This window comes from Salmo salar, chromosome 03, assembly GCF_965601325.2.
Source record: "Salmo salar chromosome 03, fSalSal1, whole genome shotgun sequence".
NCBI classification, from domain to species: domain Eukaryota; kingdom Metazoa; phylum Chordata; class Actinopteri; order Salmoniformes; family Salmonidae; genus Salmo; species Salmo salar.
Window position 1 is genome coordinate 20,331,242 of NC_138293.1, and position 26,707 is coordinate 20,357,948.

At 44.1% G+C, this 26,707-nt stretch overlaps 1 protein-coding gene across 2 annotated transcripts in view; it reads left to right on the top strand.

The window, feature by feature from the left end:
• The window catches only part of LOC106599532 (glypican-5), a 241,722-nt gene that overhangs the window by 64,639 nt on the left and 150,376 nt on the right, over nt 1-26,707 (top strand). The window lies entirely within an intron of this gene.

Sequence of the window (26,707 nt, forward strand, 5' to 3'; positions counted from 1 at the left end):
TATAATCTGAGAGAAATATGTGTCTTTAATACGGTCATAAATTTGTCAGGCGGTTAGGAAGTGCAGCTCAGCCAGGTCTGTCTACGGCGGCCTTTTTCAATAGCAAGGCTATGCTCACTGAGTCTGTACATAGTCAAAGCTTTCCTTAATTTTGGGTCAGTCACAGTGGTCAGGTATTCTGCCACTGTGTACTCTCTGTTCAGGGCCAAATAGAATTACAGTTTGCTCTTGTTTTTTTGTTAATTCTTTCCATTGTGTCAAGCAATTATCTTTTTATTTACTCATGATTTGGTTGGGTCTAATTGGGTTGCTGTCCTGGGGCTTTGTGGGGTCTGTTTGTGTTTGTGAACAGAGCCCCAGGACCAGCTTGCTTAGGGGACTCTTCTCCATTTTCATCTCTCTGTAGGTGATGGCTTTGTTATGGAAGGTTTGGGAATCACTTCCTTGTCGGTGGTTGTTGAATTTAACAGCTCTTTTCTAGATTTTGATGATTAGCGGGTATCGACCTAATTCTGCTTTGCATGCATTATTTGGTGTTTTACGTTGTACACTGAGGATATTTTTGCAGAATTCTGCATGCAGAGTCTCAATTTGGTGTTTGTCCCATTTTGTGAATTCTTGGTTGGTGAGCGGACCCCAGACCCCACCACCATAAAGGGCAATGGGTTCTATGATTCTAGTATTTTCAGCCAGATCCTAATTGGTATGTCAGATTTGATGTTCTTTTGATGGCATAGAAGGCCCTTCTTGCCTTGTCTTTCAGCTTGTTCACAGCTTTGTGGAAGTTACCTGTGGCGCTGATGTTTAGGCTGCGGTCAAATCAAATCAAATGTTATTTGTCACATGCGCCGAATACAACAGGTACAAGCCCTTAACCAACAATGCAGTTTTAAGAAAATACCAAAAAATATATACAAAATAAAAGTAAGAGATAAGAATAACAAATAATTCAAGAGCAGCAGTAAATAACAATAGCGGGGCTATATACAGGGGGTACCGGTACAGAGTCAATGTGCGGGGGCACCGGTGTCGGCAATAACAGAGAGTAGCAGCAGCATAGAAGAGGGGGGGCAATGCAAATAGTCTGGGTAGCTATTTGATTAGCTGTTCAGGAGTATTATGGCTTGGGGGTAGAAGCTTTTTAGAAGCCTCTTGGACCTAGACTTGGCGCTCCGGTACCGCTTGCCGTGTGGTAGCAGAGAGAACAGTCAATGACTAGGGTGGCTGGAGTCTTTGACAATTTTTTGGGCCTTCCTCTGACACCGCCTGGTATAGAGGTCCTGGATGGCAGGAAGCTTGGCCCCGGTGATGTACTGGGCCGTACGCACTACCCTCTGTAGTGACTTGCGGTCGAAGGCTGAGCAGTTGCCATACCACGCAGTGATGCAACCCGTCAGGATGCTGTCGATGGTGCAGCTGTAAAACCTTTTGAGGATCTGAGGACCCATGCCAAATCTTTTCAGTCTCCTGAGGGGGAATAGGTTTTGTTGTGCCCTCTTCACGACTGTCTTGGTGTGCTTGGACCATGTTAGTTTGTTGGTGATGTGGACGCGAAGGAACTTGAAGCTCTCAACCTGCTCCACGACAGCCCTGTCGTCTTTGAGATTAGAGGTTGTTGTCCTAGCACCATACTTAAATATGATCTCCAATCAGAGGCAACGAGGATCAGCTGCCTTCAATTGGAGATCAACCCAAACAACCCCAACATAGAAATAGAAAACATAGAACAATCCAAAACACCCCCTGTCACGCCCTAACCTACTCTACTATAGAAAATTACATCTTACTAGGGTCAGGACGTGATAGTATCCCCCCCCCAAAGGTGCAGACTCCGAATGCAACATAATCAAGACCCAACAAAACAACCACAAAACACAAAGGGAGGTTAGGGAGGGTGACAAAAGTCTATGGCGGCTCAAATGCAGTCCACATAACCTTAACCTCCAGCATAGGAGGCGGCTCCAGTTCTGGGCGTACTCCCCGCTTCACCCGCTGATCCTTCTGCTTTATTACGGAGGTTCCGGGCTGCGGGCCGCCGCTGGAGGTTCCGGGCTGCGGGCCGCCGCTGGAGTTTCCGGGCTGCGGGCCGCCGCTGGAGGTACCGGGCTGCGGGCCGCCGCTGGAGGCTCCGGGCTACGGACCGCCGCTTGAGGCTCCGGGCTGGGGAACGTCGCAGGAGGCTCCGGACTGGGGAGCGTCGCCGGAGGCTCCGGACTGGGGAGCGTCGCCGGAGGCTCCGGACTGAATAGCGTCGCCGGAGGCTCCGGACTGAATAGCGTCGCCGGAGGCTCCGGACTGAAGAGCGTCGCCGGAGGCTCCGGACTGAAGAGCGTCGCCGGAGGCTCCGGGCTGAAGAGTGTCGCCGGAGGCTCCGGATGGAAAAGCGTTGCCGGAGGCTCTGGACTGGGAGGCGTCATAATAGGTTCCGGACTAGTGACCGTTGTTGCTGGCTCCATGACATGGATCATCTCTACAGGTTCCGCGACAAGGATCATCACTGGAGGCTTCTTACCATGGATTATCTCTACAGATGCCGGCCCATAGATTATTCCTACAGGCTTCGTGCCATGGTTTATCCCTACAGGCTCCGGAGCATTTATAATCCCTCCAGGCTTCTTGCCAAGGATTATTTCTTCAGGTTCTGGGCCATGGATTACCTCTTCAGGCTTCGTGCCATGGAGTATCCCTACAGGCTCCGGGCCATGGATCATCACTGGAGGCTTTGTACGTGGAGCAGGAACCGGTCTCACCGGACTGGGGAAACGCACTGAGGACCGAGTGCTCAAAGCAGGTACCGGCCGTACTGGGTTATGGATGCACACTGGAGGGGGAGTGCAAAGAACAGGCACAGGATGTACTGGATTCTGGAGACACACTGGAGGGAGAGCTGCCTCTCGTTCTTCCCAGGTAGGCTCCGATATCGCTCCATTACCTGGCCCCAAGTCCAGTCTCTCCTCTCAATCCACTCCTGATGTGACCAGGTGTCCATTTCTGCCCGGCCACGCCGCTTGATCCAATCATGGTGGGTAGTTCTGTAACGTGGGTCGTATAAAGGGGACCAAGGCGCAGCGTGTAGAGTGCTCATATTTACTTTTAATGAATATACTTAAACAAAACAACAAAACGACCGACAACAGTTCCGTCAGGTGACATACACCAAACAGAAAACAACTACCCACAAAACCCAGGAAGAAAAACCCCTACTTAAATATGATCTCCAATCAGAGGCAACGAGGATCAGCTGACTCCAATTCGAGATCAACCCAAACCACCCCAACTTAGAAATAGAAAAACTAGAGCTTAAACATAGAAATAGAAAACATAGAACAACCCAAAACACCCCCTGTCACGCCCTGACCTACTCTACTATAGAAAATTACATCTTACTAGGGTCAGGACGTGACAAGAAGTGGTTAGAGTCTATGGATTCTTCAATTACATTGAGCTGATTTCTGACGTGCTGTTCCTTCTTTTTCTGTAGTGTATTTCTGTATTGTTTTAGTGATTCACTATAGTGAAGGCGTAGACTCAGGTTTTCTGGGTCTGTATGTTTTTGGTTGGATAGGTTTCTCAATATCTTTGTTAGGTTTTTGCATTCTTTATAAAACCATTTGTCATTGTTGTTCATTTTCTTCAGTTTTCTGCTTGATATGTTTAGATTTGATAGGGAAGCTGAGAGTTCAAATATACTGTTTAGGTTTTTTACTGCCAACTTTACCCCTTCCCCATTACAGTGAAACGTTTTGTCCAGGAAGTTGTTTAAAAGGGATTGAATTTGTTGTTGCCTAATTGTTTTTTGGTAGGTTTCCACACTACTTTACTTCCATTTATTGCATTTCTTAATATTATGCAGGTCCTTTGGCTTTGATGCCTCATGGTTGAGTATTGCTCTGTTCATGTAGACTGTGATTTTGCTGTGATCTGATAGTGGTGTCAGTGGGCTGACTGTGAACGCTCTGAGAGACTCTGGGTTGAGGTCAGTGATAAAGTAGTCTACAGTACTACTGCCAAGAGATGAGCTATAGGTGTGGTCCTGTGTGGCTCAGTTGGTAGAGCATGGTGTTTGCAACACCAGGGTTGTGGGTTCAATTACCACGGGGGACCAGTACGAGGGGGGAAAAAAAATGTATGAAATGTATGCATTCACTACTGTAAGTTGCTCTGGATAAGAGTATCTGCTAAAAGACTAAAATGTAAAAAAACTAAAATGTACCTACGATAGGAGTCCCCTTGAAGCCTACCATTGACTATGTACATACCCAGTGTCCGACAGAGCTGCAGGTGTTGTGACCTGTTTATGTAGTTGTGCCTAGGGTGGTGTATGGGGAGGGAATGCTGTTACCTACAGGCAGGTGTTTCTCCCCCTGTGTGCTGAGGGTGTCAGGTTCTTGTACAGTCCTGGCATTTTGGTCACCACAGACTAGTACCTGGGCCTGGAAATGATTGATTTCCTGCTCCAGGATGGAGAAGCTCAATTCATTAAAGTATGGGGATTCTCGTGGGCGTATAGTGTGATAAAGGAGATGATTGTGGACTACAGGAGAAAGAGGACCGAGCACGCCCCCATTCTCATCGACGGGGCTGCAGTGGAGCAGGTTGAGAGCTTCAAGTTCCTTGGTGTCCACATCATCAACAAACTAACATTGTCCAAGCACACCAAGACAGTCGTGAAGAGGGCACGACAAAACCTATTCCCCCTCAGGAGACTGAAAAGATTTGGCATGGGTCCTCAGATCCTCAAAAGGTTCTACAGCTGCACCATCGAGGTTTCATCACTGCCTGGTATGGTAACTGCTCGGCCTCCGACCGCAAAGCACTACAGAGGGTAGTGCGAATGGCCCAGTACATCACTGGGGCCAAGCTTCCTGCCATCCAGGACCTCTATACCAGGTGGTGTCAGAGGAAGGCCCTAAACATTGTCAAAGACTCCAGCCACCCTAGTCATAGACTGTTCTCTCTGCTACCGCACGGCAAGCGGTACCGGAGCGCCAAGTCTAGGTCCAAGAGGCTTCTAAACAGCTTCTACCCCAAAGCCATAAGACTCCTGAACAGCTAATCAAATAGCTACCCAGACTATTTGCATTGCCCCCCTCCCCCTTTTACACCGCTGCTGCTTTCTGTTGTTATCATCTATGCATGTACATATTACCTCAACTAACCAAGCGAGGGACTGAGCGAGAGGGGAGGGGCACAGCATAGCATAGGCAGGTCGACCCACAAGCAGACAGAGTCAGAACCATGCACTAGGACTATCTATCTATCGCAATGGAATGCTGTATCTCACAATTGCCCCCGCACATTGACTCTGTACCGTTATCCCCCTGTATATAGTCTCGCTATTGTTATTTTACTGCTGCTCTTTAATTACTTGTTACTTTTATTAATTATTCTTATCTGTATTTCTTTTGTTTAACTGCATTGTTGGTTAGGGGCATTTCACTGTAAGGTCTACAGCTGTTGTATTCAGCCCATGTGACTAATACATGTTGATTTGATTTGTGGGGATTATTATCTCTCTCCCACATCACTCTCTCCCTCCCACTTACGCTAATTGTATAGATATTGCTTTCTGTCTCATGCCAGTCTTTCACTACTCTACAATGAGTCTGTTCTCTTTAGGACCATTCGTATGTCCAGTCTGTCTCTGGCGGCACCCTCAGGGCTAGAACTAATAGGACTACCTGGATAACACACTGCTCCAACAACCTTTACTGGGAACCTTTACTGGCTGATGCTACTGGATTTACTGGGCCTGTATAACTAATGTAACTCCCAATAGCCTCTCCTTCTCTCTTTTACTCTTTCTTTCTTTCTCTCTCTCTCTCCCTCTCTCCGTCTGAGTTTGTATGGAGGCTGTTAGCCAATAGCCATAGTCTGATGTGATGTGGGGTATTGGGAGTCTGGGGTTGCAGTAGAAATAGAATATGATCCATGTCTGGTTCTGAACATGAACTAGAGATATCTTCACTGAACTGGCAGAGAGAAAGGAAACTGGCAGGGACAATGGACTAGTGGGCTGGATCCTGAGTGGGTTAGTCTTCCATGCTGGGTTGCCTCTGTCTTAATTGGCCCAGAGTGGAGTGGGTGAGTTGCCAGGTTTGGAGGCCGAGTCGGTCCAAGTATGCAGACTCAAAGCCCGGGGTCTGGCTGCCTGGTTGGTATTCATGAGGCAGTACACACACAGCTAAGGAACAATTGGACCAGGTCTGAATGATCTCCAGCCAGCCATACAAACTGGACCTGTCAGGTGGAAACATGGCGCCCCCAATTGGACAAACTGGACCTGTCAGGTGGAAACGTGGCGACCCCCAATTGGACAAACTGGACCTGTCAGGTGGAAACGTGGCGACCCCCAATTGGACAAACTGGACCTGTCAGGTGGAAACGTGGCGACCCCCAATTGGACAAACTGGACCTGTCAGGTGGAAACGTGGCGACCCCCAATTGGATAAACTGGACCTGTCAGGTGGAAACGTGGCGACCCCCAATTGGACAAACTGGACCTGTCAGGTGGAAACGTGGCGACACCCAATGGGACAATGACATTGGGACGTTGGGTCCTCTATGCACACGCACAAGATACACACACACAGAGACGTACACACATACTGTATATGAACGTGTAAGGTTCACTCTTGGTTTCTGTAAGGTTCACTCTTGGTTTCTGTAAGGTTCACTCTTGGTTTCTGTAAGGTTCACTCTTGGTTGCTGTAAGGTTCTCGGGCGACAGGTAGCCTAGTGGTTAGATCATTGGGCCAGTAACCATAAGATTGCTAGATCAAATCCCGGAGCTGACAAGGTAAAAATCTGTTTTTCTGCCCCTGAACAAGGCAAGTTAACCCACTGTTCCTAGGCTGTCATTGTAAATAATAATTTGTTCTTAATTGAACTGCCTAGTTAAATAAAGGTAAAATAAATAAATAAATAAATAAAAGGTGTCTGTAAAGTTTACTCTTGGTTTCTGTAAGGTTTACTCTTGGTTTCTGTAAGGTTTACTCTTGGTTTCTGTAAGGTTCACTCTTGGTTTCTGTAAGGTTTACTCTTGGTTTCTGTAAGGTTCACTCTTGGTTTCTGTAAGGTTCACTCTTGGTTTCTGTAAGGTTCACTCTTGGTTTCTGTAAGGTTTACTCTTGGTTTCTGTAAGGTTCACTCTTGGTTTCTGTAAGGTTCACTCTTGGTTTCTGTAAGGTTCACTCTTGGTTTCTGTAAGGTTTACTCTTGGTTTCTGTAAGGTTCACTCTTGGTTTCTGTAAGGTTCACTCTTGGTTTCTGTAAGGTTTACTCTTGGTTTCTGTAAGGTTTACTCTTGGTTTCTGTAAGGTTTACTCTTGGTTTCTGTAAGGTTCACGCTTGGTTTCTGTAAGGTTCACTCTTGGTTTCTGTAAGGTTCAGTCTGGGTTTCTGTAAGATTTACCCTTAGTTTTCTTTTCCCTCACATATTTTTTTCTTGATTCATACTGTACTGTAGACGTACCAGTAGCTATGATTTCTGCCGACTCGTGTGCTATGTAGGTATTATTGTGTTGCTGTGGTTTTACACTGGGACGTTATCCCTAGCGATTTAGTGGTTGGCACACACACCAGGGCTCTCTCCCTCCCTCCCTCCCTCTCTCTCAGTGGGCTTCAGTCTCTACACAGAGTCTGCATTGTATGCTGCCGCACGCTATAGCATCAAGGTTACCTCACACACACTAGAGATGTAACAAATTAAAACAAATGTTTAACATTTAAACAATAAGAAAAATTCATAACATTCCACGTGAATTCACAATGCAACAGTTTAGGTCTCACAGTGCGTTCGTTTCAGATGGTTCAGCATTGCACCTGTACTACCATTACTGTATCTCAATTCCACCTCGCAAAGGTTACATTTCCTTCTCATTTAACTTCTGAAAGTATTTTCATACAGGACTTTGCTGCTTTCTTTAGCATTTTTCCAACTGTTAGAAGCGATGACAGTGGAGGGTCGACTCCAAAATAATGGATTCCTCGAACTTCCGAGAACACAAAAACTTGCATCTTTCATAGTGAGCTAGCGAGGGACTGAGCGAGAGGGGAGGGGCACAGCACAGGCAGGTCGGCCCACAGGCAGACAGAGTCAGAACCATTCACTAGGACTATCTATCTATCTATCGCAATGGAATGCTGTATCTCACAATTTCTTGGCTTGCAATGTCTTACAACTTAAACAGTAAAGCAGGGCCTATCCTAGGCTAGGATATTCTACACGCAACAGACCAAAGACCAGTGGTTTGCGAAATACCCAATTGTTCAATTTGTAAGTCGCTCTGGATAAGAGCGTCTGCTAAATGACATAAATGTAAATGTCATACTTGAGTAAAAGTAAAGATACCTTAACAGAAAATGACTCAAGTAAATGTGAAAGTCACCCAGTAATAAAATACTACTTGATTAAAAGTCTAAAAGTATTTGCTTTTAAATATACTTATGTATCAAAAGTAAATGTAATTGCTAAATATACTTAAGTATCAAAAGTAAACGTAAAAGTAATTAAAAATTCCATATATATAGCAAACCAGACAGCCTCGTTTTATTTTTATTTTTTTATTTACAGATAGCCAGGGGCACGCTCCAAAACTAAGATATAGTTTACAAATGAAGCATGTGCTTAGTGAGTTCGCCAGATCAGATGACTAGGGATGTTCTTGTAACAGTCTTCGTCGTCTGAAGAAGATGAATCATTGGACCAAAACGCAGCGTGGTAAGTGTTCATGATTATTTTAATAACTGAACACTAAAACAAAAATAACAAAGAGAATACTGAAACAGTTCCGTAAGGTGCAAACACTAAACAGAAATTAACTACCCACAAAAACACTGTGGGAAAAGGCTACCTAAGTATGGTTCCCAATCAGAGACAACGATAGACAGCTGTCCCTGATTGAGAACCATACCCGGCCAAAACAAAGAAATACACAAAACATAGAAAAGGGCACATAAAATGCCCACCCTAGTCACACCCTGGCCTAACCAAAATAGAGAACAGAAACCTCTCTATGGCCAGGGCGTGACAGTTCTCTTGATAAGTGTGTGAATTAGACCATTTTCCTGTCCTTCTAAGTATTCAAAATGCAACAAGTATTTTTGGGTGTCAGGGAGTAAAAAGTACCACTTTTTGTTTAGGAATGTAGTGAAGTAAAAGTAAAAGTAGTCAAAAATATAAATAGTAAAGTAAAGTACAGATACCCCATAAAACTACTTAAGTAGTACTTTCAAGTATTTTTACTTAAGTATTTTACACCACTGCCGAAGACTGAACCCACTCGCATCATTAGCGAAGAGAAAGAGCAATGGTGTAATCATTAGTCCAAACAGTTTGCAACTAAATAGAGTTTCAATTGGACAGATTCAGGTAGGTTATTCCCAGTTTCGTTCCGTTTGCTTCCATTCCGAAAGTTTTGCAACCAAATCGCCTTAATGAATATGCCCAGGTGAGCCAGTGTGAGGGAGAGAGAGGAGGGTGCAGGCAGAAAGAACCGTGGTGCACATACACTACCGTTCAAAAGTTTGGGGTCACTTAGAAATGTCCTTGTTTTTTAAAGAAAAGGCCAGCATCCCAGAGTCGCCTCTTCACTGTTGACGTTGAGACTGGTGTTTTGAGGGTACTATTTAATGAAGGTGCCAGTTGAGTACTTGTGAGGTGTCTGTTTCTCAAATTAGACACTCTAATGTACTTGTCCTCTTGCTCAGTTGTGCACCGGGGCCTCCTACTCCTCTTTCTATTCTGGTTAGAGCCAGTTTGCGCTGTTCTATGAAGGGAGTAGTACACAGCATTGTACGAGATCTTCAGTTCCGTGCCAATTTCTCGTATGGAATAGCCTTCATTTCTCAGAACAAGAATAGACTGATGAGTTTCAGAAGAAAGTTATTTGTTTCTGCCCATTTTGAGCCTGTAATCGAACCCACAAATGCTGATGCTCCAGATATTCAACTAGTCTAAAGAAGGCCAGTTTTATTGCTTCTTTAATCAGAAAAACAGTTTTCAGCTGTCCTAACATAATTGCAAAAGGGTTTTCTAATGATCAATTAGCCTTTTAAAATGATAAACTTGGATTAGCTAACACAATGTGCTATTGGAACACAGGAGTGATGGTTACTGATAATGGGCCTCTGTACGTCTATGTAGATATTCCATAAGAAATCAGCCGTTTCCAGCTACAATAGCCATTTACAACATTAACAATGTCTACACTGTATTTCTGATCAATCTGATGTTATTTTAATGGACAAAAAACAAGGACATTTCTAAGTGACCCCAAACTTTTGAACGGTAGTGTAAGTCTTGGTAGGAGTCCGGTAAGGTGCTTATAAGGTTTTAGGAGTCCAGTAAAGGGTATGTGCGGCTCACCCTGTAACATTACATGACGTGTGTGTGAGTGAGTGAGGCTGAAAAGCAGCCATTGACGGTTGTATGGGTCATCAGGATGGATTAAGTTTTAACATGTTCCCGATCTCATTAAGACTGGGGACATGAGGATGTGTTTGTGTCATGTATCCGTTCAACACCTAGCCTCCACACACACACACACACACACACACACACACACACACAATGTTCCCCAACAATTCTCACGTCAGAATTAGATGTTCATCCTTGTTTCTCAACAGTCAAATTTCGAAGTTGTTCCAAACGTCAAATTTCAAAGTGTTTACGGTTAAGTTTAGGCATTAACTCCACACTTTTAAGGTTTGGAAAAATATGTGAAAAATGTTCAGTCGCTGGGATTCGAACATGCAACCTTTTGAACCAGATGCTGACACCCATCCGCCATCCACATCCACAACACCGTAGTAAAACAGAAACCTCCTTGGAGGTAACAGCGCTCACTGTTGCCCCTAGTGGCCAGTTTCCACGTCATCTCCCGACATCCTCAGACATGGATGGACGTCGATTACTGACTTGTATCACTGGTGACCACACACACACACACACACATTATTTGAGGCAGGTCTAAAAAAAACGAGATGAAGAAAATGTAGCCAATTTCAGAAGAACAGAATTGCATATTCTGAGTCGTCCTTATGTTAGGCACTTGTCTGGCTATGCCATATGGCTGTGGGCTACGCTAGTTAATTTAGCAGACAAGATTTGCCTATAATTCATGTGGCATTATTTTATACTGAATAAAAATATGAACGCAACATGTAAAGTGTTGGTCCCATGTTTCATGAGCTGAAATAAAGTATCCCAGAAAATGTCCATAGGCACAAATAAACAGCAAAAAAAGAAACATCCCTTTTTCAGGACCCTGTCTTTCAAAGATAATTCGCAAAAATACAAATAACTTCACAGATCTTCATTGTAAAGGGTTTAAACACTGTTTCCTATGCTTATTCAATGAACCATAAACAATTAATGAACATGCACCTGTGGAACGGTCGTTAAGACACTAACAGCTTACAGACGGTAGGCAATTAAGGTCACAGTTATGAAAACTTAGGACATTAAAGAGGCCTTACTGAGTCTGAAAAACACCAAAAGAAAGATGCCCAGGGTCCCTTTTCATCTGCCTGAACGTGCCTTAGGCATGCTGCAAGGAGGCATGAGGACTGCAGATGTGGCCAGGGCAATAAATTGCAATGTCCGTACTGTGAGACGCCTAAGACAGCACTACAGGGAGACAGGACGGACAGCTGATCGTCCTCGCAGTGGCAGACCACGTGTAACAACACCTGCACAGGATCGGTACATCCGAACATCACACCTGCAGGACAGGTACAGGATGGCAACAACAACTGCCTGAGTTACACCGGGAACGCACAATCCCTCCATCAGTGCTCAGACTGTCCGCAATAGGCTGAGAGAGGCTGGACTGAGGGCTTGTAGGCCTGTTGTAAGGCAGGTCCTCACCAGACATCACCGGCAACAACGTTGCCTATGGGCACAAACTCACCGTCACTGGACTAGACTGGACTGGCAAAAAGTGCCCTTCACTGTGGAGTCACGGTTTTAACTCACCAGGGGTGATGGTCGGATTTGCGTTTATCATCGAAGGAAGGAGTGTTACACTGAGGCCTGTACTCTGGAGCGGGATCAATTTGGAGGTGGAAGGTCGGTTATGGTCTGGGGCGGTGTGCCACAGCATCATCAGACTGAGCTTGTTGTCATTGCAGGCAATCTCAATGCTATGCGTTACAGGGAAGACATCCTCCTCCCTCATGCCGTACCCTTCCTGCAGGCTCATCCTGACATGACCCTCCAGCATGACAATGCCACCAGCCATACTGCTCATTCTGTTCGTAATTTCCTGCAAGACAAGAATGTCAGTGTTCTGCCATGGCCAACAAAGAGCCCGGATCTCAATCCCATTGAGCACGTCTGAGACCTGTTGGATCGGAGGGTGAGGGCTAGGGCCATTCCCCCCAGAAATGTCCGGGAACTTGCAGGTGCCTTGGTGGAAGAGTGAGGTAATATCTCACAGCAAGAACTGGCAAATCTGGTGCAGTCCATGAGGAGGAGATGCATTGCAGTGCTTAATGTAGCTGGTGGCCACACCAGATACTGACTGGTACTTTTGATTTTGACCCCCCCTTTGTTCAGGGACACATTATTCAATTTCTGTTAGTCACATGTCTGTGGAACTTGTTCAGTTTATGTCTCAGTTGTTGAATCTTGTTATGTTCATACAAATATTTACACATGTTAAGTTTGCTGAAAATAAACGCAGATGACAGTGAGAGGACATTTATTTTTCTGCTAAGTTTAGCTTATTTCTCTGGAACAATTGTTTACATTCCTGTTAGTGAACATTTCTCCTTTGCCAAGATAATCCATCCACCTGACAGGTGTGGCATATCAAGAAGCTGATTAAACAGCATGATCATTAAACAGCATGATTGGGTGCACCTTGTCCTGGGGACAATAAAAGGCCACTCTAAAATGTGCAGTTTTGAAACACAACAATGCCACAGATGTCTCAAGTTTTGAGGGAGTGTGCAATTGACATGTTGTCTGCAGGAATGTCACCCAGAGCTGTTTCTCTACCATAAGCCACCACAACATAGTTTTAGAGAATCTGGCAGTATGTCCAACTGGCCTCACAACCGCAGACTGTATTGTGCCGTGTGGGCTAGTTGTTTGCTGAAGTCAACGTTGTGAACACAGTGACCCATGGTGACGGTGGAATTATGGTATGGGCAGGCATAAGCTACGGACAACGAACACAATTGCATTTTATCAATGGCAATTTGAATGCACATAGATACCGTGACAAGATCCTAAGGCCCATTGTCGTGCCATACATCCACCTTCATCACCTCATGTTTCAGCATGATAATGCACAGCCCCATGTCGCAAGGATCTGTACACAATTCCTGGAAGCTGATAACATCCCAGTTCTTCCATGGCCTGCATACTCACCAGACAAGTCACCCATTGAGCATGTTTGGGATGCTCTGGATCGACGTGTACAACAGCGTATTTCAGTTTCTGCCAATATCCAACAACTTTGCACAGCCATTGAAGAGGAGTGGGACAACACTCCACAGGCCCCAATCAACAGTCTGATCAACTCTATGTGAAGAAGATGTGTCGCGCTGCATGAGGCAAATGGTGGTCACATCAGATACTGACTGGTTTTCTGATCCACGCCCCTTCCTTTTTTAAGGTTTCTGTGACCAACAGATGAATATCTGTATTCCCAGTCATGTGAAATCCATAGATTAAGGCTTAATTCATTTATTTCAATTGACTGATTTCCTTATAAATCAAATAAAATGTTATTGGTCACATACACATATTTAGCAGATGTTATTGCGGGTAGTAGTGAAATGTAGTGAAATGCTTGTGCAGTAGTAACAGTGCAGTAGTATCAAACAATTCAGAACTGTAACTCAGTAAAATCTTAGAAATTGTTGCATGTTGCGTTTATATTTTTGTTCAGTATGTATTATTTTATAGTAAGAACAATACAATTGGACATAGCTGAATAAAATATAAAGGATATTTTTCCTAAATGACTTCTGAGGGAGTGCGCACATATTCTGTGTTGAGCAGTTAACAAAGAAACGGGTCCTCATCTATGCTTAATTTAGAGTTATTTATGTAACTTTAGTTGTGATACAAACGTTAGGCTATATATTTTGATTTTTAATACATTCTGCACCCACTTCATCAGTCTCTCATTCACAATTTGACAAGCACTTGATACTTTTCTCACCCGTCAGACTATTCTCAATGTAATCTGGTCTTTACATATATCCTGCTAATATATGTGTGGAATTATGTTTATTTAGAATAGCCCACAAAAAACATAAGTATGTCATCCATAGCCTGCACTCGAATAGCGAATGGAGGTTACATGCGTTTACGTTTTTAATATTCCAGGTAGGCTACACCATTTGTAAAGCGGATTAATGTGCTTAATTGTTTAATAATTTAGCAATAAATGTAGCAGCACGAGAAAGCTGGGATCCTTTTTAAAATAGTTTTGCGCAATGACTGGGCTTATAAGAATATGTTTCACTAGGCTCTGTAGGCTTTGGGATCTCCTGTTTTCCAGGGGTCGTAGGCCAGGGGTCGTAGGCTTAGAGATATTTATTTGTGATACAAACCTTATCAAAACATGCTTAAAGTTGAGAAATAAATATAGTAGACCTAGCCTATAGTAATATGATGGGATCCTCCTCTTTTTAATAGAGACCACCAAAACTCTTGTTATTTTTTGCAATTGGATAGCATAGCTTCTAGAAATGCTGCACAACATGGGCTTTTAGGAACACCTCTGCTAATTCCATGCATCAACCAGGTATGAGGAGCTGGCTCTCACTACCCAACAGGTGAGCCTATTCCTCTCAAACCCTGAATGCCAGGGCTCTCATGAAGTTGTCGTGTCTTTGGCATCATTAAATTGAAGAGTGTTCTTTTATCAAATCAATTCTCTGTCATTTTTATTACGTTATTAAACTAATCATGTAAATGTAACTAACTAGGAAGTCGGGGCACCAACGAAAATCTTCAGATTACAAAGTTATAATTTTCCTAATATAACTTTTCAGATATTTAAATATCTGATCAATTAGTCTTCTAATTAATCAATTATTCTTTACCTCACGTTAGTCTCATTCCAAACGTTGTAAATTGTTGGTTATCTGCACGAACCCAGCCTTCCCTGTGAATCATCCATACCTCATTTGTCTTAATCATTTATTTACTAACTAACTAAATAATCACAGAAATGCATAACAAACAAACTGTAGATATGGTTACAAGGAAGTGATAGGGGATGTGCCCTAGTGGGCTAAACCGATATGGCGGGTTGTTAGAGAAAGAGACTGAGAAGGGCACGAAAGACAAAAGACACTACACAGTTGATAATTATATTGATAGAAATACTAAGCCTTGGCACATGAACGCTCACTCATTCGGGAATAATTGCAATCAATATATATATTTACGCTCAGTGTGTCGTCGTGATCTCTGTTGGAATCGTTAGCGACTGGCCATTACCAAGTTTGGTAGGTTACTAATGACCACCAGCGGCATTAGGGTGCAGTTTTGGAGAAGCCTAGTTACTGTGACTCAACGGTCATGACTCAGGACTCATGACTGCCGGTGTGGCGGTAATTCGGTCACCTTAAAAGCCCTACCCTAGTCCCACTGGCCAGAGTTTCCATTATCTCCAGTCCCAGCCTGCAATTAGCCTTCCTCCATACGGCAGTAATGGCAAGACAGGCAATCACATGGGGGCAGAAGGCAGGCTAAAACCATGGGGGGAGAAGGTACAGTAGACAGTGTAATGTGGCTGTCTACCTTCTCCCGTCATGGTTTTAGCCTGTCTTCTCCCCCCATGGTTGTAGCCTGTCTTCTCCCCCCATGGTTGTAGCCTGTCTTCTCCCCCCATGGTTTTAGCCTGTCTTCTCCCCCCATGGTTGTAGCCTGTCTTGCATGGAAACAGTGTGATTGTCAACCATCATTCTTATGATTGATCCCAGTGCAATTAAATGGAAATGTGAACATAGATGCACTATTACTGTGGATATTGTTCTTTATATGATCCATGACTGGGATCACAGGAATCATATACTTTCACAGTTCATTCATTTTCGAGAGCTTCAAGTTCCCTTGTTGTCCACATCACTAAGGACCTATCATGGTCCAAACACACCAACACAGTCTTGAAGAGGGCACGACAATGCCTCTTCCCCTCAGGAGGCTGAAAACATTTGGCATGGGCCCTCAGACCCTCAAAAGGTTCTACAGCTGCACCATTGAGAGCATCTTGACTGGCTGCATCACTGCTTGGTATGGCAACTACTTGGCATCCGACTGCAAGGCGCTACAGAGGGTAGTGTGTACGGCCCAGTACATCACTGGGGCCGAGCTCCCTGCCATCCAGGACATCTATACCAGGCGGTGTAAGAGGAAGGCCCTAATAATGGTCAAAGGCTCCAGCCATCCAAGTCATAGACTGTTCTCTCTGCTGCTGCCGGAGCGCCAATTCTGGGACCAAAAGGCTCCTGAACAGCTTCTACCCCCAAGCCATAATACTGCTGAACAGTTAATCACATGGCTGCCCAGACTATTAGCATTGACCCCCTTTTTTTTGCACTGACTGTCTTGCACCGGCTCTATGCACACTCACTGGACTACCCACACACACACTCACACATACTATACTGACACTCCAACACACACTGCACTGACACTCCAACACACACAAACACACACACACACACTCACACACTACATACGCTCACACACACAAAACACACATATGCATGCATATTGACGCTACACACACACACACTCACACAGACACTTTCACACTCTTTCATACTCTTCACATACGCTGCTGCTACTCTGTTTATTATCTATCCTGATTGCCTAGTCACTTCTACCCCTACCTACATTTACATATTAACTCAATCACCTCCACTACCTCGTACCCCGCACATTGACTCGGTACCGGTACTCATTGTATATCGTCTCGTTATTGTTATTTTGTTACTATTTACTTTTTTTATTATTTGCATTTTTCTTACTTTTTAACTCTGCATTGTTGGGAAAGGGCTATATAAATATGGTGAGGAGAGGAAGCCCAGTGGCTGGCAGTGGAAAAGTATGGAGCGAGATGGAATTGGGCCGACATTTTGCTTCATTTCTCATAGAAGAGAAGCTCGATCTCAATACTTTTTCTGTTCCCAAAACTAGAATCTGTTACCAACAGAGTGCACTAAGTTTTGTAGATGTGACCCTTTGCCAAATGTTCAAAACATTGCGTTGTTTACAAGGACTGCAGGGGCGAATTGAGTTATTGCACGCGCACACTTCACAGAGAAGGCGTTCCCTAGCGGAAATATGCAAATACTTGCTAGAACACGCCAATAGGATCTCTCTAGCTCATGCTTGGTTCTGCCCACCTCCTTACTTGTTCTGCCCACTATGCTTCATTTGTTTGCATTGAAAAGGACACAGATGAACAGTCTTGGGATCAGGGCCGTTGCTACATATGAGGACACCGATGTCTGGACCTCTGCAAATGTTTTTATAAAGAAAAATAAATCCGTACAGTATATTTATTTTGGGGAGGAACTCAGTTGGGGTCTTATTGTAGAATACACAAGGTAACATTTTGAAACTTGGTTGCAGCAGTTTTTCTCTTGTTATATGTCACTCAATAGCTGACAGTCACTCAGTAGCCCATGTCAGTTAACCTGTTTAGGATAGGGGGCAGTATTTTCACGGCCGGATAAAAAACGTACCCGATTTAATCTGGTTATTACTCCTGCCCAGAAACTAGAATATGCATATAATTGTTTGATTTGGATAGAAAACACCCTAAAGTTTCTAAAACTGTTTGAATGCTGTCTGTGAGTATAACAGAACTCATATGGCAGGCCAAAACCTGAGAAGATTCCATACAGGAAGTGCCCTCTCTGACCATTTCTTGGCCTTCTATAGCCTCTTTATCGAAAACAGAGGATCTCTGCTGTAACGTGACATTTTCTAAGGCTCCCATAGGCTCTCAGAAGGCGCCAGAATGGGGAATGATGACTCTGCAGTCCCTGGGCAAAAAACAGTAGGGCTTTTGGAAAGTGGTCGTTCTAAGAACAATGACACGGGCGTGCGCGTGCATGTGAAGACTCCATTTTCTATTTTCAGTGTTTGAACGAAAACAAGGTCTCCCGGTCGGAATATTATCGCTATTTTACGAGAAAAATCGCATACAAATTGATTTTAAACAGCGTTTGACATGCTTCGAAGTACGGTAATGGAATATTTTGAATTTTTTTGTCACGATATGTGCCGGCGCGTCACCCTTCGGATAGTGTCTTGAAGCAAGAACAAAACGCAGCTATTTGAATATAACTATGGATTATTTGGAACCAAAACAACATTGGGTGTTGAAGTAGAATTCCTGGGAGTGCATTCTGACAAAGAACAGCAAAGGTAATCCAATTTTTCTTATAGTAAATCTGAGTTTGGTGAGTGCCAAACTTGGTGGGTGTCAAAATAGCTAGCCATTCTACTCAGAATATTGCAAAATGTGCTTTCACCGAAAAGCTATTTTAAAATCGGACACCGCGATTGCATAAAGGAGTTCTGTATCTATAATTCTTAAAATAATTGTTATGTTTTTTGTGAACGTTTATCGTGAGTAATTTAGTAAATTCACCGGAAGTTTTCGGTGGGTATGCTAGTTCTGAACGTCACATGCTAATGTAAAAAGTTGTTTTTTGATATAAATATGAACTTGATTGAACAAAACATGCATGTATTGTATAACATAATGTCCTAGGAGAGTCATCTGATGAAGATCATCAAAGGTTAGTGCTGCATTTAGCTGTGGTTTTGGTTTTTGTGACATTATATGCTAGCTTGAAAAATGGGTGTGTGATTATTTCTGGCTGGGTACTCTCCTGACATAATCTAATGTTTTGCTATCGTTGTAAAGCCTTTTTGAAATCGGACAATGTGGTTAGATAAAGGAGAGTCTTGTCTTTAAAATGGTGTAAAATAGTCATATGTTTGAAAAATGGAAGTTTGGGGATTTTTGAGGAGTTTGTAATTCGCGCCACGCTCTATCATTGGATATTGGCGAGGCGTTCCGCTAGCGGCACATCTAGATGTAAGTTAAACAATTTTAGATTGGTAAATTAGTTTAGTTAGTCTAGCCAGCTATCTAAACTTGTAGTAATCATGGCTGAATTACCGACCGTGCACGCAGGGCACGTGCCCCGGGGCCCTGACCTGCAGGAAATTAGCCAACACACAATGTCCACAACAAGGGACCAGCTAAACGACCCTTAGGATCCTAATGTTGTTTTAATTTTCTTGGGGGATTATGATGTAGTAGGCCTATACTTCACTTAAATGGAACTTGGTGCATTAGCAGTGAATCAAATTTGATTGGTGGGCACGGGTGACTGTTCACTTCCTCTTTATGGTTGTGTGTTTGTTTGTCTCCAGATTCTGGATCACTCACACAGCGGCATTATGGACTCAATTGACCCCTCTCTTTCTGGTCTTTTCCCACTCTCTCTGTCTCTCTCTCTCGCTCTCTCTCTCTCTCTCTCTCTCTCTCTCTCTCTCTCTCTCTGTCATTAAGTTCATCCTATCCTCTGAGAACCTCTGCCACATTTAGGGTTTAGGCCTAACTCTCCAAATGTGTTTACAACGATGGGATTGGAGGGTTTTCCATGTCAACAAACTCCAAAGGAACATCTGTATTTTTAATTGTTTTTTTTTTAAATGCAATTTATTTTTTATTTTTTTTAAAATCATATGTGAGTGATTTAATGATGGTAAACAAGGATTAGAGTGAAGAAAAACAGTGTTCCTTAACCTTGCGACCAAGTTGGAGCCTGAAGGACAGTTCACTGTGATATATGAGGGTCTCAGTCTGTCTCAGTCTCTGTCTCTTTTTGGTTCTGTCTCTTGTCTCTCTCTGTTTAATTAGCACTGACTGACTTAACTTGGAGGAAAGAGAGAGGGACGTATATAGGAGAGAGAGCGATAGGAGTGGAGAGCGACAGGAGGAAGTAGGGATGAAGACAAGGACAGATAAAGACAACGTTATTTGTAACTTATTTTTTTACTTATTTTGTATATAATGTTGCTGCTATGATCTCTTATGACCAAAAATAACTTCTGGACATCAGAACAGCGATTACTCACCACGAACTGGCAGAAGCTTTTTTTCCCTTTAACCAGTCCGACGAGCCCGACGTGAACAACATAATGCTTTCCCAGGAACAGGCCCAAATCCCCGTCATTTGCGCCAATTCCCCAAAGCCATAAGACTCCTGAACATCTGATCAAATGGCTACCCAGACTATTTGTATTGCCCCCCATGCTGCTGCTACTCTCTGTTATTATCTATGCATAGTCACTTTAATAACTCTACCTACATGTACATATTACCTCAACTAGCCCGACTAACCGGTGCCCCCGCACATTGACTCTGTACCGATACCCCCGTATATAGTCTCGTTATTGTTATTTTACTGCTGCTCTTTAACTACTTGTTACTTGTATTTCTTATTCTTGTATTCATTTTTTAAACTGCATTGTTGGTTAGGGGCTTGTAAGTAAGCATTTCCCTGTAAAGTCTACACCTGTTTTATTCGGCGCATGTGACTAATAAAATTCGATTTGATTTGATTTGAAGAGCGGAGGAAGAGGAGAGGCAGAGAAGTCAAGGGTGATAATCGTGGAGAGAAAGAGAGAGAGAGAGAGAGAGAGAGAGAGAGAGAGAGAGAGGAAAGCGACCGAGAGAGTAAATCTGCCCTGATCTGACAAGGTTAGTGGTTTAGACAGAACTTATAGCTGTCTAATAGGAGTGTGGGGAGACATCCAGACCACAGGCCAAATGGAGGAATCCCGAGGGGTCATTAGGGGTCGCAGGGTGTGGCCTAAATGTACCTCCCTTTTCCAACATGTCTTGTGCGTCGCACCAATAAATCACAGTTGGGAGAATATCAGACCCATCAATCTTTTTCAATTATTTCCCTCCCCTCTCCTCACCCCACTTCCCTGTCTTCTATCCAGCAACATGTTAGACACTTCAGTCTTATCTATTTACCGTATGTCAATAACAATTTCCATGTCATGTTGTTCTTTTTCACAGATACATTTAGATTTGTTGGACACAAGAGACAGGCAGTAATTCTTTGTGATTTAATCCCAGCTAAATGAACATAAAGAGAATATATTTCTCGTTGATTGGTCAACTCTGTTATGACACTGGGCTGTATGGTTGCCACTTACCGGAATGTATGCATTTTTTTAAATTATATTTGTGCTAAAAAGACGTGCGTGTGTGTGATGGATGTAGCCCTTAATGCTCTCTCCCTGTGGCCCCTAGAGAGGCTGGTGGGAAATGCACGGAGACACACACACACACACCATATGTCTGTGTTATTGCTCTGTGAAAGCACAGTGGATAGATGCTTATAGAAAGACGGTAGGAGTTCTGTGTAAATAAAAATGTTTTTGTGCCCCGTTCCTGCATAATTTTTTTAATGTAGCTATGACGAATTGTGAATTGAGTATACCACAGTTGTTTGGCATGTATGTTAGTCATTGTTCCAGTGTGTTTTGTTTTTCTGTGCCTGAGAGACTATTGTTAAAAAGGTCATTTAGCCATTGTGACCTTATATGACAGAATCAACTCCCAACTCCCTGACATGCTTGAACATGTCCCCTTCTTGTAGCCAGATTTGAACCAGCAACCCCAACAGTCCTCCACTCTACTAACTGAGCTAGCAAAGGGTTGCAGGTGAGAAACAAAGTCCACTGATAATGTAGACCTAGAAGCTCAGTGGTGTATGTGAAAGAGTATGTTCCTGGGTGCAAATCAAAAGTGAATGGCTGCGAGTCCTGCGTCTGGGTCCAACATGCAACAAAAGCCTTTTTCAATTAATTTCGATTACTGGCCCCTACCATGTTGCCTTGAAAACATCTTTGAAAAGCTTGAGAAGCCAGATTTGAACCAGCGAACTAAGGATCTGTTTCTACACACATGAGTGTTATCTTTGTCCAGAATGAAACTCGACTGTAGACAGTAGAGGGCCAAACTGGCCTGAGAGCAGTGCGTTTGGGGTTGACAGGATACTCTACAGTGAATACAGCCATGAGACGATGGCTGGAATCCAAAACTAAGTGGAAAAGTTTCCCTACTTTGAGCAGGATTTGAACCAATGACTTAAGTATCTCTGCTATTCAACCTACAGTCCTCCACTCTATCAAAGAGATGATAGTGTGTGCAGCCAGAAATATTTTCTGTGAGCTGTGAGTGGGAAATAAGGGGCCAATCAAATCAAATCGTATTGGTCACATAAACGTGTTTAGCAGATGTTATTGCGGGTGTAGCGAAATGCTTGTGCTTCTAGTTCCGACAGTGCAGCAGTATCTAACCAGTAATATCTAATAATTTCACAACATATACCCAATACACACAGATCTAGGGAAAGGAAAGAGGGATAAGTATTCAGTTGTCCAACTGAATGTGATTCAACTGAAATGTGTCTTCCGCATTTAACCCAACCCCTCTGAATCAGAGGTGCGGGGGCTGCCTTAATCGACATCAACGTCTTTGGCGCCCGGGGAACAGTGGGTTAAATGCCTTGCTCAGGGGCAGAACGACAGATTTTTACCTTGCCAGCTCTGGGATTCGATTACTGGCCCAACACTCTAATATAAGTAAGGAATGAAATTAAGAATGCATAAATATATGGATGAACAATGTCAGAGCAGCTTAGACTAAGATACAGTAGAATAGAATAGAATACAGTATATACATATAAGATGAGTAACTTAAGATATGTAAACATTAATTAAAGTTACATTATTAAAGTGACTAGTGTTCCATTTATTGAAGTGGCCAATGATTTCAAGTCTGAGTATATAGGCAGCAGCCTCTCTGTGCTAGTGGTGGCTATTTAACAGTCTGATGACCCTGAGATAGAAGCTGTTTTTCAGTCTCTCGGTCCCAGCTTTGATGCACCTGTACTGACCTCGTCTTCTGGATGATGACAGGATGAACAGGCAGTGACTCAGGTGGTTGTTGTCCTTGATGATCTTTTTGACCTTCCTGTGACATCAGGTGCTGTAGGTGTCCTGGAGGGCAAGTAGTTTGCCGCTGGTGATGTGTTGTGCGGACCTCACCACCCTCTGGAGAGCCCTGCGGTTGTGGGTGGTGTAGTTGCCATACCAGGCGGTGATACAGCCCGACAGGATGCTCTCAATTGCGCATCTGTAAACGTTTGTGAGGGTTTTAGGTGACAAGACAAATTCCTTCAGCCTCCTGAGGTTGAAGAGGCACTGTTGCGCCTTCTTCACCACACTGTCTGTGTGGGTGGACATTTCAGTTTGTCAGTAATGTGTACGCCAAGGAACTTAAGACTTTCCACCTTCTCCACTGCTGTCCCGTCAATGTGGATAGGGGGGTGCTCCCTCTGCTGTTTCCTGAAGTCCACGATCATCTCTGTTGTTTTGGTGACATTGAGTGAGAGGTTGTTTTCCAGGCACCACACTCCCAGAGCCCTCACCTCCTCCCTGTAGGCTGTCTCGTCGTTGTTGGTAATCAAGCCTACTACTGTTGTGTCGTCTGCAAACTCGATGATTGAGTTGGAGGCGTGTGACCACGCAGTCATGGATGAACAGGGAGTACAGGAGAGGGCTGAGCATGCACCCTTGTGGGGCCCCAGTGTTGAGGATCAGCGAAGTGGAGGTGTTGTTTCCTACCTTCCCCCCCTGGGGGCGGACCGTCAGGAAGTCTAGGACCCAATTGCAAAGGGTCGGTTCAGACCCAGGGCTTCCATCTTGTTGATGAGCTTGGAGGGTACTATGGTGTTGAATGCTGAGCTATAGTCAATGAACAGCATTATTACATAGGTATTCCTCTTGTCCAGATGGGATAGGGTAGTGTGCAGTGTGGGCGATTGCATCTTCTGTGGGCCTATTATGGTAGTAAGCAAATTGAAGTGGGTCTAGGGTAACAGGTAGGGTGGAGGTGATATGATCCTTGACTTGTCTCTCAAAGCACTTCATGATGACATAAGTAAGTGCTACGGGGCGATAGTCATTTAGTTCAGTTACCTTTGCATTCTTGGGTACAGGAACAATGGTGGCCATCTTGAAGCATGTGGGCACAGCAGACTGGGATTGGGAGAGATTGAATATGTCCGTAAACACACCAGCCAGCTGGTCTGCGCTTGCTCTGAGGACGCGGCTAGGGATGCCGTCTGGGCCGGCAGCCTTGCGAGGGTTAACGTGTTTAAATGTCTTACTTACGTCGGCCACGGAGAAGGAGAGCCCACAGTCCTTGGTAGCGGGCCACGTCGGTGGCACTGTGTTATCCTCAAAGCGGGCAAAGAACGTGTTTAGCTTGCCCGGAAGCAAGACGTCGGTGTCCGCGATGTGGCTGGTTTTCCATTGTAGTCCATGATTATCATAATACTGAAATTAGAATACTGCACTGTTGGGTAGGACTTGCAAATGAAGCATTTCATTGTACTTGTGCATGTGACAAGTAAAACCCGAAATGTGAAACAATCAGTAAAGAACAACAGGGCCAAACTGACCAGACAACATCCCTATCCCTCCCAAAACTGAACCACGGATTACCTTCTGTTCCATAGACTTCTTTCAGGATAAGGAACCATCTAACATCAAGTTGTAAAACACTGTACTTCCCCTTTAATGGTCGGGCTCTGGTCTGGTCTTGCTAGAATTTTCCGGCCCGATCAAAACTTTACATATAATTCAAACTAATTAGACAAAGGATCCAGAAAAAGTTTTCTCTTTCGAGACAGATTTGAACTAGCAACTTAAGAATCTCTGCTTTTATACCTACAGTCCTCTGCACTACCAACTGAGCTATCGAAGGGGTGATTGTGAGGGAGTCAACAGAAAGAATCAATAGTCAACAATATTATGTGTGAGCTGGGAGTGAACAATTGTCAGGAGACAATAAGGGGCCAAACACCCCCCCCCCCCCCCATGCATCACCCCTTCCCTGAATGTAGTGTGATTAGGTGGAAGGGAGGCTGGAGTTTAGATTTTCGTCCGGTACCCTACGGGTCCTCTCTCCCCGACAGGACTTAACATTCTTGGACTATGGTCGGGTAAGTCTTGAGTTTTCAGGCTCAATCAAAACTACACATTATCCAAAAACGAGCCATTGGATGCAGGAAAATGTATCCTCCTTGTCCTCTTCAGGCTCAGAGGTAGTTCTGACAGACTCAGGCCTTTTCTCATTTGGGCAATCCGTGACTCGAGGAGATGTCAATTGCGAACGGAAGAGTGTCCTCCCCCTCTCAATATCCACCTTTCATCAAGGATAGTCATGTGTAGCCTAGTCCTTCACGGAAGAGTTTTGAAGTCTGCCACACCCCCTTTGAATCAACTTTTGTTTTGTCAGAGGAGAAAAGCATGCACAGGTAAAAAATAAACAATATGCTAATTATCGTTTTATCTATAAAATGTCTTGCACACATAACTTAATTTGTTTTTATCACCTTTTTTTTATCACTTTTTTTTTAGGATCCACCCTGTCAACATAATTTGTCTGATGACGCATGAGTGGAGAAGGAGAGTCTCATTTCATACAAGTGCATTTTTGTCCACGTTCCCTCTCCTCGCCGCCTCTCCTCGATTACCTTTGACCTTTTTCAAAAGGAGCCGAGCGAGGACGGAGGAGAGAGTATACAGGAATTTAGAAAATCACACTGACAAAAGGCCTATGTTCCTGTGTGTCCAATTCCGAAATGGCTGGTTATAAAGCCATGGAAAGACTTTTCTACTCAGAGCATGATTCAAACCAGCAACCTAAGGAGCTCTGTTATTTCACCTTCAGTCCTACACTCTAACTGAGCTATCGAAGATGTATTTATTTGTAGTAACTGTGTGCTTAGAGTCATCAGGTTTGCATGTACTCTATTTTAGCGCTTTGTGAGCTGAGTGGCCTCTATGTCCAGAATGCAGAGGGCCTAACTGGTCAGAGAACAACCCCCACTCCCCACCCAAGTGCTATTAGTGTTGAGAGGGGGCTGCATATGATCCACATGATTCTGGATGCAGAAAAATATCTCCTCTTTGAGGCTCAGAGGTGCTGCTGAAAGATGTTCCTCTTGACCAAAATGTCTGGCTGTGATACCTGCCGTGAGGCCATGGAAACATTTCTGGCAGGTTTTGAACCAGTGACCTAAAGACCTCTGCTACTACACCTATAGTCATCCGCTCTACCAACTGAGCTATGAAAAGGGTATTAGTTAACGACTGTCCAGAATTGACAATAAGGGGCCAAACTTGCTGGACAACCCCCACCCACCTTACCACCCCTACCCAGAATGCAATGCGAAAGGGGGCCTGAGAAAGTTCCCCTGGTGTTCCCTGGCTGATCCCTAGATAAACAACCCTAGAAGACAGCCTGGGACCAACACTGCTATCTGTAAGACAATACTTCCCTAGAGCCTGGATGGGCTGGGGTGGGTCGGACACTCTCTGGCTCATTCCCTCGCCCTCTGCTCCTTTCCTCTCCACTCTCTGGCCTCGGGGTAGACCAGGGATATACACAGATACATATGAGATGGGGATGATACATAGACACATGTGTGGGGGATTAGAGACATAGATACATTCACGCAAACAGTCACACACACGCAGCAAAGATGCATACACACATGCAGGCAGGCTTACAAATGCGAACACACACGTACAGAAGCATACACAAACACACAT